This window comes from Argopecten irradians, chromosome 2 (genome assembly GCF_041381155.1).
Source record: "Argopecten irradians isolate NY chromosome 2, Ai_NY, whole genome shotgun sequence".
Classification (NCBI taxonomy): Eukaryota; Metazoa; Mollusca; class Bivalvia; order Pectinida; family Pectinidae; genus Argopecten; species Argopecten irradians.
The window spans coordinates 72392685-72406911 of NC_091135.1; the positions used below are offsets into that span (position 1 = coordinate 72392685).

The window sequence follows — 14227 nt, forward strand, 5'->3', positions numbered from 1 at the left end:
AATGCTCTTAACCCTGCAACTATTGCCAAATTGGTCAAAATTAAGATCTATCCATCTGCTCTATTCGGATGTGAGTTGTGGCGTCTTAATAACTCAGAAATAAATATGCTAGAACGAGCGCAGAATTTTATTACCAAATGTATTCAAGGCTTTAGGATGAGGACCAAGACTGACATGTGTGTATCATTGCTCGGTTGGGTTACCATCGAATCATATATTAACATCAGAAAATTATTGTTTGTAAGACGAATTATTGCCATGGATAGTGGATTTTTGATGCAAAATTTTGTTGTCACCAGATTTTTTACGTATTTTTTAATGCAGAAAAACAAGGTTTCATACCAGACATCCGAAGAATATTACGAAAATACTCATTGTACGATACTTTTACTAATTTTATTAAATCTAGTACTTCTCCTGGTAAAAAACATTGGCGAAAACTTGTTTATAAAAATGCTTACAAATTTGATGAAAGATCACGACTAGAACGTATGTCAAAGGATATAGATTTTATTAGATTCAACTGTATTCACCCTAGAAATAGGTTGTACTTTCTTTGGAAACTCGTTGTAAAGTTACTACAGTATAATAGTCATGTAAATGTACATTGTATTTTGAATGTTTGTGTAAACTTATGAATATAAAATTGTATTGAATTATGTCAATATTGTGGAATGCTTTTTAATGATCATGTTACCCATATTATTTTGCATTGTGATAAAAATAGCGAAATTCGTGACGAGTACTAGTGTTTTTTGATGGATAATTTTGGATTAAAATTCATGTCATCGCTTCATAATTTACCAGACTTTGATTTATGTTACACCTTGTTGGATAAAGAATTTGCCTATGGTTTTTCAGACAGTGACTTAGAGGAGTTTAGATTAGGAAATGTATTTTTGTATAGACTCCTGAAAGCATGTGCTCTTTATTGCTACGATTAAATCTTAACTGATTACTAATTATTAGACTTGAACTTGTACATATTTTGTAAATATCTATTTGCTGTTGTGTTGATGGTCTTCATGTTAAATCTCATTCTTTATGTAATTTTCAATTTTGGAGGAAATAACGATAATGATAATGACTCGCTGTATGTTAAGGATGTACTCCTCTGAGAAGTCAAAATTTTCTTGTATTAAACTTTTTTTCTCATATGAATTTTCGGAAAGAGGAGTTCATACCATGAAAGAAAATGGAAGAAAAAACATATGTCCGTGTGCTCGTTTTTGAGTTATTGTCACTCAAAGATACCAAAATGACAAAATAGTGGATTTTATTGGAATTTCGCCGTTTTGACCACATACACTAGAATTTAAAGCCATAATTTCCTAATGAGGTGTTTGATATGTATGGATGTTTGTAGAATTTATTTTCCAGTAGTCTTCATTAAAAATATATCAGTTATGATTAGTAAGAGTCGTATTTTTTTCTCAAAATAACAACATATGCTACCCCTACCCCTTAATTTTGAGCTCCAAAATGAACCATTTTCAGCCATTTTTGTCAAATTTAATTCTTTGTAGAAAAAGTTCTGGTATTAAACTTTTGTCAATAGTTTGCATATCAATAGGGAAAGGGTTGTTCTTTCTAAATCAGGCAGAAAAATGGGGGGTCCGTGTGCTTACTTTTTTGCCCCATTTAAATATATGTTATTTTTCAATATTTTTGACTAAAAAATAAAAGTGCTCAAATTACCATTAAATGTAAAAATAAAGTGACAAAAGTGTATCATTTCACACATTAATGTTCAATGTTTTAATTAACATGAACCCAGTGAAGATTAACAGAAAAAATTAACTCGATACAGCTGAAAATGCTGACGCGGTGATGATTTAAGTAAAAACAATCTAAGTAAAAAATGGGAAAACGATGGCTCTTCTCAAAGCCAAAAAAGACACAATTTCAAAATGGCCGCCAAATGGGCAATTCCTTAAAATCGCTGTGTAAAAAAAATCCACTAAAAATAGAAATGTAATTTTTTGACAAAATTTGCTACAGACCACATGCTACAGATATTGATAAATCGTATTTGAAAATCTCATAACGTTTTTGATCTATGTCGAAACGAGACTTTAACGGGACTGAAACCACAGAAGAATACATCCTTAATCCTGTGTTAGCTCTATGTACTCAGCCATGACCACTTGTAGTGACTCTCTATTATAAGTCCGTTTCATTATAGTAAATCTCCTTGACACGGCTGTTACTTTGATCTTTTAAATTCCATACTATGCCTTCCATAACCGGTAAAACCTATTTAAATCCAATATTTACATTCGGTTCTGATATAAACGAATGTTTCTTATACTACGAACGCTTATAAGAATCGGTTTAATATTGACTGGACAGCGTTCTGAACGTTTTAGGTTATTATATTTTTTTTCAAATATTAAAATTCAAAAATAAAAAATTAGTGACTTGAGTGTGATTATACCTAAATATGAACATTTTCACTTCAACCCGACTATGTAATCTTACCAAACGCAGTTGGCATTCACCATTGCGTGAACTGCCATTTGCTTACTTTGACGTCATTATCATTATGATATCACAATTGTCGTGTCAGTGATCACGGAAAAAAGGCTGTTTTTAAAAGCGTCTATTCCATCATTGACGATAATGAAGTGTTTATTCATTATAGATGCAATTTTATCATAAAATTGCCATCAAATGTAAATATAAGCACTGAACTGCATTCAGTTGGAATTATGGGAGTATAAATGCCAACTGGATATCGAAAAATCTCATAATCGTTAACTGTATGCAGTTCAATGCTTTATCAATCGTTGGTACAGCGCCTTTCAGAGTACATTATGTTACTATCATTACTCAATCTACAGGTTAATACCGTGATCATTCATATTTACTATTATTATATATAGTTAACAAAATATCAGACTTTGGATTATCTTTTTGAGATATATCAGGAGATTTGAATAACAATAAAAAATGTTTATATGCCCTGATACCCTTTAAGACTTATAACGGAATTAAAGAACTATCGCGGTGACGGCCGAACGACCCATTAGCAAACATCGAACATATGTTGTTTCTCCAGCAACAAGGTTAAGTCGACTAAACTGGACAACAAGCCTTAGTTTGTTTGGTCCTTAGAAGGTTTGATGATTTAGTTATTAAGCGACCAAGACATGGCGTTCAGTCGCTCCAATGGTGCGTTAAGATCGTATATAAAACAATGTGTTTTATAGAACTATAGTCATTCCCCTATTTCTGCATCAGGAATCTGATATATTGGTTGATTGATTCCTCTGTCAAAAAACTTTTCGGGATACTAAAATAATTATGAAGCTAAAACTCCAGAATGACGGTTTCTTGTAGTGATGTAAACCAATTCATTACTTACCGGAACATCGTTTAATTGTTCATTGTTTAATTCCACCCCTCCCCTTACTTTTACAGTGATGATAGATGAGCTTCATATAAAAATACAGGAGTTGCCTGGACGTGTTATTAAATGAAACGTATAGACTAATGTGTACTAATTGGGCTTTACTCTCCGAATTGGCTACAGTTTTCCATTATATTGTATGAATATATGTAAAATAAAATTAAGATATAATGTATACTCACCGAATTGGCTACTCCTATAAGTTTTCCATTATATTGCTCCATAATCCTTTTTTCTCGACTGAATGCATTGCGCATGGTTCGATCCATATCACATCGGAAACGTATTAGCATGTACATTTCACCCGACGCTTCCCTGTACTGTAACAAGATGTCAAAGGTCAGATTAGTATGTACATTTCAACTGTAACAATATGTCAAAGGTCAACTTATGATTAGTATGTACATTTCAACTGTAACAAGATGTAAAAGGTCTGATTAGTATGTACATTTCAACTGTAACAAAATGTAAAAGGTCAGATTAGTATGTACATTTCAACTGTAACAATATGTCAAAGGTCAGATTAGTATGTACATTTCAACTGTAACAAAATGTAAAAGGTCAGATTAGTATGTACATTTCAACTATAACAAAATGTAAAAGGTCAGATTAGTATGTACATTTCAACTGTAACAAAATGTAAAAGGTCAGATTAGTATGTACATTTCAACTGTAACAATATGTCAAAGGTCAGATTAGTATGTACATTTCAACTGTAACAAAATGTAAAAGGTCAGATTAGTATGTACATTTCAACTATAACAAGATGTAAAAGGTCTGATTAGCATGTACATTTCAACTGTAACAAAATGTAAAAGGTCAGATTAGTATGTACATTTCAACTGTAACAATATGTCAAAGGTCAGATTAGTATGTACATTTCAACTGTAACAATATGTCAAAGGTCAGATTAGTATGTACATTTCAACTGTAACAAAATGTAAAAGGTCAGATTAGTATGTACATTTCAACTGTAACAAGATGTCAAAGGTCAGATTAGTATGTACATTTCAACTGTAACAATATGTCAAAGGTCAGATTAGTATGTACATTTCAACTGTAACAAAATGTAAAAGGCCAGATTAGTATGTACATTTCAACTGTAACAATATGTCAAAGGTCAGATTAGTATGTACATTTCAACTGTAACAAAATGTAAAAGGTCAGATTAGTATGTACATTTCAACTATAACAAGATGTAAAAGGTCTGATTAGCATGTACATTTCAACTGTAACAAAATGTAAAAGGTCAGATTAGTATGTACATTTCAACTGTAACAATATGTCAAAGGTCAGATTAGTATGTACATTTCAACTGTAACAAAATGTAAAAGGTCAGATTAGTATGTACATTTCAACTGTAACAAAATGTAAAAGGTCAGATTAGCATGTACATTTCAACTGTAACAATATGTCAAAGGTCAGATTAGTATGTACATTTCAACTGTAACAAAATGTAAAAGGTCAGATTAGTATGTACATTTCAACTGTAACAAAATGTAAAAGGTCAGATTAGTATGTACATTTCAACTGTAACAATATGTCAAAGGTCAGATTAGTATGTACATTTCAACTGTAACAATATGTCAAAGGTCAGATTAGTATGTACATTTCAACTGTAACAATATGTCAAAGGTCAGATTAGTATGTACATTTCAACTGTAACAAAATGTAAAAGGTCAGATTAGTATGTACATTTCAACTGTAACAATATGTCAAAGGTCAGATTAGTATGTACATTTCAACTGTAACAAAATGTAAAAGGTCAGATTAGTATGTACATTTCAACTGTAACAAAATGTAAAAGGTCAGATTAGCATGTACATTTCAACTGTAACAATATGTCAAAGGTCAGATTAGTATGTACATTTCAACTATAACAAGATGTCAAAGGTCAGATTAGCATGTACATTTCAACTGTAACAATATGTCAAAGGTCAGATTAGTATCTACATTTCAACTATAACAAGATGTCAAAGGTCAGATTAGCATGTACATTTCAACTGTAACATGTCAAAGGTCAGATTACATTTCACCTGACGCCTCAGTCATTCAAATACATTTTACAGCGAAATCGGAGAGCCATTCAACAGCAGATAAAATGAGTAATGTCGGCAGTCTATCTATTTGAATATGTGTTCTATATGTATTGTTTTAAGTTTACACTATAGTAGTATATTTTAGTGAGGTAAACACTACAATTGGACCCGGGGTCGGGTGACATGGTTGTTGTCTTTAGTAGTATATTTTAGTGAGGTATCACTACAATGGGACCGGTCGGGGTGACATGGTTGTTGTCTTTAGTAGTATATTTTAGTGAGGTAATCACTACAATGGGACCGGTCGGGGTGACATGGTTGTTGTCTTTAGTAGTCTATATTTTAGTGAGGTAACCCTACAATGGGACCGGTCGGGGTGACATGGTTGTTGTCTTTAGTAGTATATTTTAGTGAGGTATCACTACAATGGGACCAGTCGGGGTGACATGGTTGTTGTCTTTAGTAGTATATTTAGTGAGGTAACACTACAATGGGACCGGTCGGGGTGACATGGTTGTCGTCTTTAGTAGTATATTTTAGTGAGGTATCACTACAATGGGACCGGTCGGGGTGACATGGTTGTTGTCTTTAGTAGTATATTTTAGTGAGGTAAACCTACAATGGGACCGGTCGGGGTGACATGGTTGTTGTCTTTAGTAGTATATTTTAGTGAGGTATCACTACAATGGGACCGGTCGGGGTGACATGGTTGTTGTCTTTAGTAGTATATTTTAGTGAGGTAACCTACAATGGGACCGGTCGGGGTGACATGGTTGTTGTCTTTAGTAGTATATTTTAGTGAGGTAAACCTACAATGGGACCGGTCGGGGTGACATGGTTGTTGTCTTTAGTAGTATATTTTAGTGAGGTAAACACTACAATGGGACCGGTCGGGGTGACATGGTTGTTGTCTTTAGTAGTATATTTTAGTGAGGTAAACCTACAATGGGACCGGTCGGGGTGACATGGTTGTTGTCTTTAGTAGTATATTTTAGTGAGGTAAACCTACAATGGGACCGGTCGGGGTGACATGGTTGTTGTCTTTAGTAGTATATTTTAGTGAGGTAAACCTACAATGGGACCGGTCGGGGTGACATGGTTGTTGTCTTTAGTGAGGTAAACCTACAATGGGACCGGTCGGGGTGACATGGTTGTTGTCTTTAGTAGTATATTTTAGTGAGGTAAACCTACAATGGGACCGGTCGGGGTGACATGGTTGTTGTCTTTAGTAGTATATTTTAGTGAGGTAAACCTACAATGGGACCGGTCGGGGTGACATGGGTTGTTGTCTTTAGTAGTATATTTTAGTGAGGTAAACCTACAATGGGACCGGTCGGGGTGACATGGTTGTTGTCTTTAGTAGTATATTTTAGTGAGGTAAACCTACAATGGGACCGGTCGGGGTGACATGGTTGTTGTCTTTAGTAGTATATTTTAGTGAGGTAAACCTACAATGGGACCGGTCGGGGTGACATGGTTGTTGTCTTTAGTAGTATATTTTAGTGAGGTAAACCTACAATGGGACCGGTCGGGGTGACATGGTTGTTGTCTTTAGTAGTATATTTTAGTGAGGTAAACCTACAATGGGACCGGTCGGGGTGACATGGTTGTTGTCTTTAGTAGTATATTTTAGTGAGGTAAACCTACAATGGGACCGGTCGGGGTGACATGGTTGTTGTCTTTAGTAGTATATTTTAGTGAGGTAAACCTACAATGGGACCGGTCGGGGTGACATGGTTGTTGTCTTTAGTAGTATATTTTAGTGAGGTATCACTACAATGGGACCGGTCGGGGTGACATGGTTGTTGTCTTTAGTAGTATATTTTAGTGAGGTAAACCTACAATGGGACCGGTCGGGGTGACATGGTTGTTGTCTTTAGTAGTATATTTTAGTGAGGTAAACCTACAATGGGACCGGTCCGGGGTGACATGGTTGTTGTCTTTAGTAGTATATTTTAGTGAGGTAAACCTACAATGGGACCGGTCGGGGGTGACATGGTTGTTGTCTTTAGTAGTATATTTTAGTGAGGTAAACCTACAATGGGACCGGTCGGGGTGACATGGTTGTTGTCTTTAGTAGTATATTTTAGTGAGGTAAACCTACAATGGGACCGGTCGGGGTGACATGGTTGTTGTCTTTAGTAGTATATTTTAGTGAGGTATCACTACAATGGACCAGTCGGGGTGACATGGTCTTGTTGTATTTTAGTGAGGTAACACTACAATGGGACCGGTCGGGGTGACATGGTTGTTGTCTTTAGTAGTATATTTTAGTGAGGTATCACTACAATGAGACTGGTCGGGGTGACATGGTTGTTGTCTTTAGTAGTATATTTTAGTGAGGTATCACTACAATGAGACTGGTCGGGGTGACATTGTTGTTGTCTTTAGTAGTATATTTTAGTGTGGTATCACTACAATGAGACTGGTCGGGGTGACATTGTTGTTGTCTTTAGTAGTATATTTTAGTGTGGTATCACTACAATGAGACTGGTCGGGGTGACATGGTTGTTGTCTTTAGTAGTATATTTTAGTGAGGTAAACCTACAATGGGACCGGTCGGGGTGACATGGTTGTTGTCTTTAGTAGTATATTTTAGTGTGGTATCACTACAATGAGACTGGTCGGGGTGACATTGTTGTTGTCTTTAGTAGTATATTTTAGTGAGGTATCACTACAATGGGACCGGTCGGGGTGACATGGTTGTTGTCTTTAGTAGTATATTTTAGTGAGGTATCACTACAATGGGACCGGTCGGGGTGACATGGTTGTTGTCTTTAGTAGTATATTTTAGTGAGGTATCACTACAATGGGACCGGTCGGGGTGACATGGTTGTTGTCTTTAGTAGTATATTTTAGTGAGGTAACCCTACAATGGGACCGGTCGGGGTGACATGGTTGTTGTCTTTAGTAGTATATTTTAGTGAGGTATCACTACAATGGGACCGGTCGGGGTGACATGGTTGTTGTCTTTAGTAGTATATTTTAGTGAGGTATCCCTACAATGGGACCGGTCGGGGTGACATGGTTGTTGTCTTTAGTAGTATATTTTAGTGAGGTATCACTACAATGGGACCGGTCGGGGTGACATGGTTGTTGTCTTTAGTAGTATATTTTAGTGAGGTAAACCTACAATGGGACCGGTCGGGGTGACATGGTTGTCGTCTTTAGTAGTATATTTTAGTGAGGTATCACTACAATGGGACCGGTCGGGGTGACATGGTTGTTGTCTTTAGTAGTATATTTTAGTGAGGTAAACCTACAATGGGACCGGTCGGGGTGACATGGTTGTTGTCTTTAGTAGTATATTTTAGTGAGGTAAACCTACAATGGGACCGGTCGGGGGTGACATGGTTGTTGTCTTTAGTAGTATATTTTAGTGAGGTAAACCTACAATGGGACCGGTCGGGGTGACATGGTTGTTGTCTTTAGTAGTATATTTTAGTGAGGTAAACCTACAATGGGACCGGTCGGGGTGACATGGTTGTTGTCTTTAGTAGTATATTTTAGTGAGGTAAACCTACAATGGGACCGGTCGGGGTGACATGGTTGTTGTCTTTAGTAGTATATTTTAGTGAGGTAAACCTACAATGGGACCGGTCGGGGTGACATGGTTGTTGTCTTTAGTAGTATATTTTAGTGAGGTAAACCTACAATGGGACCGGTCGGGGTGACATGGTTGTTGTCTTTAGTAGTATATTTTAGTGAGGTATCACTACAATGGGACCGGTCGGGGTGACATGGTTGTTGTCTTTAGTAGTATATTTTAGTGAGGTAAACCTACAATGGGACCGGTCGGGGTGACATGGTTGTTGTCTTTAGTAGTATATTTTAGTGAGGTAAACCTACAATGGGACTGGTCGGGGTGACATGGTTGTTGTCTTTAGTAGTATATTTTAGTGAGGTAAACCTACAATGGGACCGGTCGGGGTGACATGGTTGTTGTCTTTAGTAGTATATTTTAGTGAGGTATCAATACAATGGGACTGGTCGGGGTGACATTGTTGTTGTCTTTAGTAGTATATTTTAGTGAGGTATCACTACAATGGGACCGGTCGGGGTGACATGGTTGTTGTCTTTAGTAGTATATTTTAGTGAGGTATCACTACAATGGGACTGGTCGGGGTGACATTGTTGTTGTCTTTAGTAGTATATTTTAGTGAGGTATCACTACAATGGGACCGGTCGGGGTGACATGGTTGTTGTCTTTAGTAGTATTTTTAGTGAGTAACTACAATGGGACCGGTCGGGGTGACATGGTTGTTGTCTTTAGTAGTATATTTTAGTGAGGTATCACTACAATGGGACCGGTCGGGGTGATATGGTTGTTGTCTTTAGTAGTATATTTTAGTGAGGTAACCCTACAATGGGACCGGTCGGGGTGACATGGGTTGTCGTCTTTAGTAGTATATTTTAGTGAGGTATCACTACAATGGGACCGGTCGGGGTGACATGGTTGTCGTCTTTAGTAGTATATTTTAGTGAGGTAAACCTACAATGGGACCGGTCGGGGTGACACGGTTGTAGTCTTTAGTAGTATATTTTAGTGAGGTAACCCTACAATGGGACCGGTCGGGGTGACATGGCTGTCGTCTTTAGTAGTATATTTTAGTGAGGTATCACTACAATGGGACCGGTCGGGGTGACATGGTTGTCGTCTTTAGTAGGTATATTTTAGTGAGGTAACACTACAATGGGACCGGTCGGGGTGACATGGTTGTTGTCTTTAGTAGTATATTTTAGTGAGGTAAACCTACAATGGGACCGGTCGGGGTGACATGGTTGTTGTCTTTAGTGTGAGGTAACGCTACAATGGGACCGGTCGGGGTGACATGGTTGTTGTCTTTAGTAGTATATTTTATTGAGGTAACCCTACAATGGGACAGGTCGGGGTGACATGGTTGTTGTCTTTAGTAGTATATTTTAGTGAGGTAAACCTACAATGGGACCGGTCGGGGTGACATGGTTGTTGTCTTTAGTAGTATATTTTAGTGAGGTAAACCTACAATGGGACCGGTCGGGGTGACATGGTTGTTGTCTTTAGTAGTATATTTTAGTGAGGTATCACTACAATGGGACTGGTCGGGGTGACATGGTTGTTGTCTTTAGTAGTATATTTTAGTGAGGTATCACTACAATGGGACCGGTCGGGGTCCGGGGTGACATGGTTGTTGTCTTTAGTAGTATATTTTAGTGAGGTAAACCTACAATGGGACCAGTCGGGGTGACATGGTTTTTGTCTTTAGTAGTATATTTTAGTGAGGTAAACCTACAATGGGACCGGTCGGGGTGACATGGTTGTTGTCTTTAGTGAGGTATCACTACAATTGGACCGGTCTGGGTGACATGGTTGTTGTCTTTAGTAGTATATTTTAGTGAGGTAAACCTACAATGGGACCGGTCGGGGTGACATGGTTGTTGTCTTTAGTAGTATATTTTAGTGAGGTAAACCTACAATGGGACCGGTCGGGGTGACACGGTTGTAGTCTTTAGTAGTATATTTTAGTGAGGTAAACCTACAATGGGACCGGTCGGGGTGACACGGTTGTAGTCTTTAGTAGTATATTTTAGTGAGGTAAACCTACAATGGGACCGGTCGGGGTGACACGGTTGTAGTCTTTAGTAGTATATTTTAGTGAGGTAAACCTACAATGGGACCGGTCGGGGTGACACGGTTGTAGTCTTTAGTAGTATATTTTAGTGAGGTAAACCTACAATGGGACCGGTCGGGGTGACACGGTTGTTGTCTTTAGTAGTATATTTTAGTGAGGTTGCCTTATTATACTTTGACCGGTTGACATGGTAGCTATATGTAACATATTTCTGAGTGAAGTAACCCTACAAAATAATAATGGTATATCACAGTTAAACATAAATGAACCGCATTCTCCCACCAAATCAGAAGCATTATTATTTTGGAGAGTGATTATAATTCTAGATTGATATGTTTAATTTGTATCTTTTGCAGAATTTTTTGACAGGATCCGTCTTTATTTGCCAGATGATGATTATGACTGTTTTCCTACACAAATCCGGAAATTTACATTGACAATTTTAGTTTAATATTATTGAGTGGTGCTATATTATATAATTTCCGGATCATCGTCCCCTATTATTTTGTACATCCGGCCAAACTCTATCGGTAATAGTTCTGAATGTCCTATAACATTGATCGTGCTGTAGAATACCCTACGATCGATTTCTGTAGAGCTCATCAAAACAATATCATAACAAAGCCGACTTATTAACCAAACGTGTTTATTGTCAGTAAATAACGCTGGGTTGGCTTTCTTATACTATTGTCTAACCTTCTTTTAACGACGAATGCACACTGTTTATAATTAGCTCGTACACATAATTTTGGCGTTATTTTCTTTATTAAATTTTGCAAGACATGACAACAAATTTTAACAACCTCACCAAGGCAACACCACCCAACTATAACAGATAGCATCACCACACTGAATCACATTACTATAATCATATACTACCTCGCCGAAGCGGACCGACTTCTCTCGGGACACCACGCTGGTCTCTCTAACCTAACCAATGTGATGGGAAATAAACCAGTCAGGTTTGGGTCAGCTTATGAACATAATGTTAAGAATTATTGATTGGTAAGAAGTTGATAGCTGATTATTGTGTACTGTTATGGATTGTCCAAAACTGATGATTTGTGCCGAACGTATAACAGACTGGTTCTAGGAACTAAGAACTAGTCCTGATTTTAAACGTGGTATGCTATCAGACTTCCATTTAGATGTGTATATCAGTTTCTATGTTTTAAGAGAATGCTTCCAAGGTTTAACATTGCATTGTATAAATTTCTTATGGAAATCCTGATTTTATTAGCACACGGTGAATGGTGACACACTAGAAATATCATACATACTTACCAAGGGTTTACCCTTTTTCTGTTGTTGTTGTTGACACGACATTCTGAATAATAAACAGCGACAAAATTATATCATGAACCATCCTGATGCAACATAATGTGGGAAAATTATGAACATCAAAGGAAACGACATATTTACATGTTTATTTGATGTATAAAGCCAACCCAATAGATTTATTATATACACAAAGAGAAGAATTATACATGTGTTACAGATCGACTCCCGAACGTTCTAACATAGAACTGTGTTGTAACAAGAGATTCTTATATAAAAAAATGGTATTGTGACTAGTGTCCAACATTAGGTACAAGCTTTATAGTAACTGTATGAGTTCTACTTACTTATCGTTATACTATGGCTTTGGTTTTGGTATTGACAATGTATATTAAACATGTAATTGAACATTTTGCGTTCTCTTTATCAATCTGCATCGTGTATTTCCCTCAATGCATTGTATGCGCTATTTGTTGAATACTGTATGTAAATAAAGCAAATAGATTTTTACCACCCTCATATAATTATAGCCCATTGTGTGATGAATTGTGAACATGTATAATTTAGATTTACAGATTTTCACAGTCATTATATTTTACAAGCTAGCGTAACAGTGCACCTGGCCCTTATGCACATTTTGACGTAAATTCCTATGTAAATGTTATACTACCCAGACTGTTATTGTGGGCAGGTATGTGTTACAATTAAGGTATATATACACCTGTTCTGTCAGGAACCGAAAAATCGCGTATTTAAATTGGAGAGTGCGTGCTTGCGTATATTTTAAGCATGTCAACCTATATCATATGTTTAGCATGTTTTGACATGACGGAACCTCATACATGAAACACTTTCGAATACTACAACTTATGTATGTGTGGAAATCACTTGAGAATGGAGTTTAGGTGAGATCGATCAGACAGTGATTTATCATTTTATACCGTACAGGTAAAATACACACCTGTATATATGTAGGCTATCGATCTATTCACACAGGTATTTAAAGTTGCTTGCTCAGTTGAAATGAAGATCGCTGTCACATGTTGCTAGGTCGGGGTATACATAAACAATTTCTGCAATGCTTTCACCTGTCCCCTTTAATAATACCCTTTCGGATCACTGATATATGAAGTTTTAAGGTTAGTTTTACCAAATTTCTGCCCATCACTCAGAGTACAGTATATTTTAACTTACCTGAGATTATGACAGGTGTGATAAGACAATTAACAGCTGTTTATGTATCCCGGTATTCCCTCCGCACCTCGTATCGACGGCCACAAACACTGATTTTATGTCGTTATTACGTCGCCACACTTCATCGATTCTGTAAAGGACGATCAGAGCGACAAGTGTGCCCTCTAGCGGACAGGTACTACAACATATGTATTTGTTTCTCAGCCCGTGGGAGAATAACGATTGTACTATACATACCTAAGGTTTAATAACGGGTAATTGTTATAGCTCTGAACGACATGGTTCAACACATTACTTATAGTGGCCGAGAAAACTTACATTATATCTATACAATTCCTTTCTTTCGTTACATTCTCTAAGGACACCCTTATAACACAAGCTTATAATTGGTACACTATTTTGTATAACGGAAAAAGTCAATCTGCCTTAGTATAAGGTCAATTATGGCCACTTTAATTATACATGTAGTTAATAGAAATGTAAATATAAATACATTTAATTACAAAACGTAACGATAATCTTTAACACCAAGGGAGGTAATCTGAGTACATATCCATATGAGACGTTGGTAGCATACTCCCTTAATCATAATTTTTTTAATTTGAAAATTTGACAAATAAAAGGTCATGTTCATTTTAGTACAAGCTGCTTTCAATTAAGTGATGGAAGAGGACAAAGTGACAAAAACACGG

The 14227-nt window shown here is 36.8% G+C and overlaps 1 long non-coding RNA gene across 1 annotated transcript; it reads right to left on the minus strand.

The window, feature by feature from the left end:
* Window positions 1–3594: 3594 nt before the first annotated feature.
* On the minus strand, window positions 3595–13718 carry LOC138316385 (uncharacterized). Its single transcript, XR_011207650.1, has 3 exons — window positions 13536–13718; window positions 12348–12390; window positions 3595–3732 (listed from the first exon to the last, which is right to left on the minus strand). It is a non-coding gene; the product is annotated as an uncharacterized lncRNA (long non-coding RNA).
* Between the last annotated feature and the right edge of the window lie 509 nt (window positions 13719–14227).